An 8,327-nucleotide genomic window follows, 5' to 3' on the forward strand; every position below is an offset into this window, starting at 1 on the left:
TTTCATTTTCCTAGCTCTTCTCGCGTCTGCAATGGTAGGGTTGAACCCCAGACCAAAAGTATCTAGATTCCTTGGAAGGGATACTGGTTGCACAATACCTTGCAGAGATGTACACAAACCCTTGCCCGGTACGAAACCGTTTTTCAACATTTCGACAGCTACCATGATTGATGTCGTAGCCATCTTTGGAGTTGGCACGCACTTTCCTTCCGGAATTTTCTCTACCGATACTGTGTCGGAAACCTGATAAACCCATGGTCCCTTGCCATCGTCAACCTCTATGAACGGAACAATGGCACCATTGGGCACACACAAATTATCTTCGCCATGTACAACAATTTCCTGTCGATCCCATTCAAACTTGACCATTTGATGTAGAGTAGACGAGACTGCTTCGGCTTTATGGATCCAGGGTCGTCCCAACAACAGATTGTATGAAACAGTCACATCGAGCACCTAGAATTCCATAGTAAATTCAACTGGTCCTATTGTGAGCTCAAGCACTATGTCCCCGATTGAATCCTTCCCTCCACCGTCGAATCCCCGGACGCAAATACTGTTCTTATGAATCCTTTCATCCTCCACTTGCAATTTGTTCAATATGGAGAGAGGACAGATGTTTGCACTAGATCCATTATCAATCAGCGCTCGAGTAACCATAGAATCTTCGCATTTTACCGTTAGATAGAGGGCTTTATTGTGCTCGGTACCCTCCATGGGTAACTCATCATTAGAAAAAGTGACTCGGTTTACCTCAGATATCTTATTAGCTATCTTTTCCAAGTGATTTACTAAGATTTTATCAGGAACGTGGGCTTCGTTCAAGATCTTCATCAAAGCACGACGGTGTTTGTCTGAATGGATCAGTAATGACAAGAGCGAGATTTGAGCTGGTGTCTTCCTTAACTGCTCCACAATGGAATAGTTTTGCACTTTCATCTTTCTCAGAAATTCTTCTGCTTCTTCCTCAGTCACCGCTTTCTTCACCGACACTGGATTATCTTTTGAGGTCTTTGCTTTTCTCAACTCTTCGGGGGCAAAGCATCTCCCCGATCGAGTTAAACCATGGGTCTCACACACTTCTTCTTTAACCTCTTTCCCTCAGTAAGTTACTATCACTCGTTCATAATTCCACGGGACCATCTTGTTGTTGATCACTAGGAGCTGAGTTATTGGTTTTATAATAACAGGCTCTGTGCGAGCACCCTTCACGACCACAACAGGTTTATTTATAACCCCTGATACCACCACTTTAGCTTTATCTAGTTTTACCATGACAGCGATTGATGACCCTTTCCCGGTTACCATAGCTGGCTTATTGTCTACCCCTTTCAACTGGACCACTGATTCCCCACTGGTTACCTTTTCCTTTGAACTGGTTTCACTAGAGCGGATCATCATCACCGTCTGTGAGGGTTTCTTAGCCTCCCCTCCCTTGTGTATCAACTCAATCATATGGGTCTTATGGTGAGCTGGTAGCGGATTCTGGTTAATGTTTGGTGTTTCTGGGGCCTAAACCTCGATCCGATAAGTATCAATGAATTTTTGTACAACTATTTTTAGTTTCCAGCATTTCTCTGTGTCATAGCCCAGGGCCCCTGAACAATACTCACAACTCTCTAAGCGATCAAGATTTCTGGGAAGGGGATTCGGGATTTTGGCCTCGATCGGATTCAACATACCCAACTGTCTCAGTCTGTGGAATAGGCTGGTATATGATTCTCCCAATGGAGTGAAAGTCTTTTGCTTCTACAACCTCTCATTTTGAAAGGCTTGATTGGGTCGAAAACCTATTCCAGAAGGGTTTTTGTGGGCTTTTGGGGGTGGATGGGTATTTTATGGAGCTTGGTAGGGACTCTGTGGAGATGGCGCACGTCATTGTGCGTGAGCGGGAGGTTGGGTATAGGTTTGTGCGTGATATACAGAAAAATAGGGATCTGGCGGTGGGTAATAGTGTTGTGGTGGGCTATATGGAGTGTGGGGGTATGTTTGGGGATAGGGTCGAGGCTGGTTGTAGAATGGTGAAAGGTTCCTGGATCCACCCTAAGCCGCCGACTCGATCGTTGCAACATCCTCTTTCTTCTTCTTTCTGAGTACACCCCCAATACCGTTTTGAATGGCCTGGGTGGTTGTTTGATTGTTGAGTAACTCATGATCTTATTGGACTTGAGTCCCTCCTCAACCATGCCTCCCATTTTCACAACTTTATTAAAGGACTTGCCCACTGCTGACACCAAATGACCAAAATAAGTGGGCTCCAAAGCCTGCAAGAAATAATCAACCATCTCGCTTTCTTTCATTGGAGGGTCAACCCTCGCCGCTTGCTCTCTTCAATGAAATCCATATTTCCTGAAGCTCTCACCGGGCTTCTTCTCAAGTTTTGTCAACGACAGACGATCTGGGATAATTTCGAGATTATACTAAAAATGACAGGCGCAGGCTTGGGCCAAATCATCCCATGTGTACCACCTGCTATGATCTTGTCTGGTGTACCATTCTAGTGCCGACCCACTCAAACTTTGGCTGAAATACGCCATCAGCAATTCATCTCTTCCGCCTGCTCCTCTCATTTTGCTATAAAATCCTCTTAAGTGTGCTACCGGGTCACCATACCCATCGTACAAATCAAACTTGGGCATTTTGAACCCTGCTGGCAACTGAACATCTGGAAAAAAACACAAGTCCTTATAGGCTACACTCACTTGACCTCCCAGCCCCCTCATATCTCGGAACGATTGCTCTAAGATTTTGACCTTTCTGATCATTTCTTCATGCTTGGGATTTTTGGGCGGTTTCTCGGTCTCTGCCGAGATATCAATATGAGGAGTGTAAGGATATGGTTCTGGAACTTTGAAGGTAGGTTCAGGGGGGGGATAATACTGGTTGTCGTGAGTTTGGAACAGAGGTTCACTGGAAGATCTATGTAATGTAGCAGGTGGAGGTGCCACAAAAACAGGTGTAATTGGTGGAGGAGGGTATGAGACTTGTTTGGGTGGTGGAGCTTGAGAAGTATGAGAAGTGGCGCTATGACATTATTGGTAGAGGGGAAAGGCTGGAGATGAGTTCATAGTGAGATGCTCCGGAGGTTGGGCTGATGGTGAGATATAAGCAGGATTGGCAGGATAAACCGGTGGTAGATGCCCCTTCGCCCAAGCTTGGTACATTTCAGCCATCTGTTGTTTCAGCTTATACATTTCTTCCCTCGTTGCATTAATGTCCATTTCTTCCACCTCTCTCGATGGGTCGACAATACTTGTTTCCGATTCCTGGTCGACCATATTCAGCCTGTCTTTCGATCGGGTGTTGTAGAAGTGAGTTGCCAGAATGCCAGTCAACTAACCACCTGCCTGGACTGAATACATCAAACAAACAACCTTGTTAGCGATTAGGCTTTAACAGATTGGTAACCGCACATTGGGCATGAATGCACCTAAATAGTTAACCGTCTCTATTATGTATTTGATTGGTTGCGTGCGTCATCCCGGCCTTTTCTTTCTTTTAGTTGCAAACATCCCCTTTTCTTTTCTTTTCTTTCCTTTCCTTTCATTCTGGCATCTATTCTCTCCTTGTTTTTACTCTCTCTTATTTTCTCTTTTTCTTTCCTGTTTTTCCGCTCTTTCGTTTTCTTTACTCTCTTGTTTTTCCTCTTATTTTCTTTCTTTTTTTTTCTCTTTCTTTCTCTTTCTTTTCTTTCTTTTGGTTATGGTCGAATCCTATGGAGATTGCCTACGTATCATGACCCTGCATGAATCAGACCGAGTGTAGTTCTGGGAGATAAGTGTGAAAGTAAAATAAAACATTTTTTTTGGGATTTTCGGTTTTATAAACACATATGCCTCGAATACAGAGGCTCAATACTTAACAAATTTCAAAAGACGAGCAGACTCTGATGCAAAGACAAAATACCAACTCCGAAATTAAGTTGTCATACTCCAAAGAAATAAAGACTCAAAATAGAAAGAAAATACAAACCCAACATAACTTATAGACTCTGACAGAAAAGGAAATACAGACTCAATGGAAAATCATGAGTACATCAATGCTCCTGGTGCCCGCGGGACATCGTTCGATCTCGCCACGGGCCTATGTGCATGCTCCCTTTGAAGTTGATCCAAGTCGTTCATTATTTGTTTAACAAATGTCATTACTACTGCAAAGAAGGTAGTGAGAGTCATATCCTCACAAATCTGGCAATTCAAAACGATGTAGTCCGTAATGCTTCTAATTCTCTCTCTTCTGGCGCCCTTTTCCTATAACAGATGCCCAATCTGCTGGGCTCTGGCCTCCAAAGTTTGCTCAGCAGCATAATTTTGTTCCTGAAGCTATTGCAAATCTATTTCTAAATGTGCCAGTGTCGTATAACAATGTTCCCTTTCAACTTTGAAGTCTTTTGCCTGCTTGATCATTTTGTTTTCCATGGCGATGACCTTTTTCTTTAACCTTGCGACCTCATTGTCGTACCTTTCTCTCAACTGCTTAACCAGGCATACCCGTTCGTTTGCGTTTTTAGCCAATTGTTTTTGAGCCTTGGCTGGTTCACTTTCTGCTTTGTTCAAATCGAAACTATAGTCACTCACTTTCTGCCTTAGGTTAGCTATGAGTTTTTCATCCCTGTCGCTTCGGGCTAGATTTTCTGCCGCTACTTTCATCTTTTGAATTTGAGCTCGAAGGGTTTCATTTTCTTTGGCTAGCCTTTTCTTCTCCCCTTCATCCGCCGCAATCTGCAAGCTACTCTCGAATTGAAGCTCCCTGATTTGCTTTTCCAATTTTCCTATTGTGGCCCTGTACTCATTCTCCTTAGCTACCCAAGCCCACTGTTCTTGTGACGCTTCAACGAATTTCTGAACGTGAGGCTTTTTGGCTGGTCTTTTTGGTTCAGCCCTTGCATTGTTCTTCTTTCTATACCAAGCAAGATAGGCGGGTGAGACTTCGCCTCTAGATAAATCACGCACTCGAGTGTTTACTATCAAGTACTGGCATTTATTCCAAATAGAACGAACTGTTTCTTCATGAAATTGACCGTCAGAACTAACCTCGACCGCATGCGTACTAAGATCATCATCTGGATGCATCACCTGACACCTTCCCAACTGTATCATCGCCCGGTAAGGAGCGTAAGGCTGAATACCTCGCAGACCCATCAGGAGGAAATAAGGACCAGTGGCTGGCATATACCCAATTTCTTCACCAGGAAGCCAACCCAATGTCCACTCTATTTGTCCTGCAGTAATGGAGCGAAGGCAGGATACCCAGTCTTCAAACCCCTCTGGCAGCTTAAACCCTGCAATTCTTGTGTCAAACTCTTCAATACAACTTTTCTCTGTGGATTCATAACTCATATACTGAGGGCGATGGCATAGGTGCTCGATCATCCACATCTGTAATAGCAAATTGCACCCCTCGAAGAAATCTACCCCAACTTTACAGGCTGTGAGAGCTCGGTATATCTCAAACACTATCATAAGGGCGAGAATGCTCTTAGCATTGGTAATCAGGACCTTGACGACTCCGGCCACCCGCAAATCGATATTCCCGTCTTTTCGGGGAAATACCACAAGGCCTAAAAAAGCTACCTTAAAGGTAAAACACCTATGCTCATCCCATTTTGTTCGATTTCCTTTGCTACTAACCCCGCTTGTCGGATCATTGAACCCTCCTACATGCCCGTACCTCTGGTATATAAAACGTAGAGTAGCAAAACCATCCTCCAACTTGGAATACGGTACTCCCTTGATTATCTATAGCAAATCCATGAACTTGTGAGAGTTAACGACTCTTGGAGCGATCAGATACTTATGCCTCAGCCCTTCAGTACTTCCCATATAACCTGCTATCTCTTCCAAGGTTGGGGTAAATTCAAAATCCGAAAATTGAAACACGTTATGGGCCGGGTCCCAAAACGTAACCAAAGCCTTTATGACATCTCCTCTGGGCCTGATTTTTAACAACCCAGTAAGACCTCCTAAATGTATATTGACCTTATCTTGCTCTGATTTTCCCAGATCTTCCCACCACATGTGCAACTCCAAAGGGATCTTGTCCATGACTGCTATCGGCAAACTTGGACTCGTGCTCATTCTGCACATTTATTAGGGTGATTAAGCAAAAATCAAGACTCATTTGACCCAAAGACAAAATTGACACACTTTTTCTTTTCCTTTTTTTTCAAAAAAATAAAATTCGGTTTTGCAAATATGGCCTTTCAGCACATCGAAGACGAAGATTTTAAGGTTGTGTTGGCTAACCGATGAAAACCTTGAAAAATGACCACAGATAGTTGTTCTTGCAAAAACAGTCTTCCGGCGCCCTTTTAGGGACATTTGGCTATTTCTGACAAGAATGGCATCACCCTAACTATTTTCAAATAAAAGTAAAATTTTTATTCTTTTGGATTATTTTTGCAAAAAGAAAGTGGGACCCGATAGGGGTTGCCTACGTATCTCACACCCTGTGAGAATCAAACTGGCGTAGTTCGGGCAAATAAATCAAACTATTTTTTTTGAAAACAAAACTCTTTTTTCATTCCATTGACAAATAAAACAAACTAATTTCTCAAAAATTCGGCAAAGTTTCGGCACTATTTGGACATTGGTTTTTTTCTTCAAAACAGGCGATTAACTCTCTTTAGCGCTCGTACTGCCATTTCTTTCCAAATGCTCTCCTTTTAAAAAAAAAGCCGGCCAGCATGCAAATCCAAAGCAAATAAATGCACAAGTAGCAAGTAAGATGCATCAGGATAATTTTTTATTTCGGGTGCACCTGTCCTAAACAGACTCAACCTCTGTGTTGAGTCTCCAAAGTCAAATATGCACATGATGCAAACAAACGTTCCTACTAGGGATCTGGCATGAGGTGTTGTTATACTAGGTTAAAAACCCTGGGTTTATTTGTTCTAGACCTGGCTTACCCGAGCGGACAACTCGAGCCGAGGAGGGGTTGCGTACCGGTAACCAAAGGATCATCTGGCTTTGCAACTTGTCCGAGCCTCATTCTATTTGGGATTTGACACTAACAGAAAGAAGTCACGACCAGCGTGCACTCCTCAGGAGAGAGAAGAGAGGGGTTTCGTAGCAGTTTATATATACAGTTCAGATAATATCAAAGCGATAAAAAGAAACATTTAGCACATTAGGCTCAAACATGTGAATAAAATCAGATAATAAATAAAGCCAAATACAACGATTCATCTAAGCTCGAATTCTTGAACCCTGAAACAGAGATTCTGGGTTCGATCCCCAGCAGAGTCGCCAGAGCTTCACACCTTCTTTCTTCATCTACACCCCGTAAAAGGTGTAAAGGAGTTTTTCCAATTAAAGGACAATCGAAACGGGATTTATTTAAAAGATTCAGAGTCGCCACTTGGGAGATTTAGGGTGTCCCAAGTCACCGGTTGAATCCCGAATCGAGGAAAATATGACTCTGTAATACAGTCCACGAACCAGAAATCTGAGTAAGGAATTCTGTTAACCCGGGAGAAGGTGTTAGCCGTGGTTCTTGCACGGTTAGCTCAACTGTTATATTCGGCTTAATTATCTGATTTTAGTACATGTTCAAACGTATGTGCATTTTCAATCTTAGCCGCTTTTTATTCATTTTTATGAATATTGCAACGCTGTTAAAACATGTCTTGAACCGCGTCACATAAATGCACCCGCGGTCCTCGACATATTTTAACATTGTTGAGATTTAGATTTGGGTCACATAAATGCGCACCCGAGCTTTAGGAAGGTAATATTATTAAATGACGCGCCTAAAACAACTACGCATTTTAACTTTGCGAGGGCCAGGGAAAATTTGCTATATGGCACGCCTCGAATTCTGAACAAATGGTTTCTAAACTAACTTATGAGGGCCATAAATTATAACTTGGCTAATATGGCTCGCCTCAAGTCTAAACCAAAGTTCAATTAACTAGCTAAGGCTTAACGTGATTTGAATTTAAACTAAACAGACGTATAAGCTAGCCTTGGGAACCAGAAAAATAAAATGAAGCCCGTATTTGGCTATGCGAGAAACTCGATCGACCAACAGGCCCATTTAGCATTTATGAGAGCATGCTCGTTGAGGACCCAAAAGGGAAAATAGGTTCGAGTGAAGCATGTACTTGAAAGCCAAGAGAGAACATTGTGCCAATGCTGTGGAGCTCAGATGCACGTTCTGACATGATTAATTAAGCAAGATCACCCATTATGTATAGAACTTAGAATTAAACAATTAGGGGCAGACTTTTGCAAATGTAGACAAATACAAAGCATGTTTTTGATATTCATATCCCTCCCAAGATGGCAGCACTCTTTAAGGTCACGAGAACCCAAACATATTCATTT

This window comes from Nicotiana tabacum, chromosome 8 (genome assembly GCF_000715075.1).
Source record: "Nicotiana tabacum cultivar K326 chromosome 8, ASM71507v2, whole genome shotgun sequence".
Lineage (NCBI taxonomy): Eukaryota > Viridiplantae > Streptophyta > Magnoliopsida > Solanales > Solanaceae > Nicotiana > Nicotiana tabacum.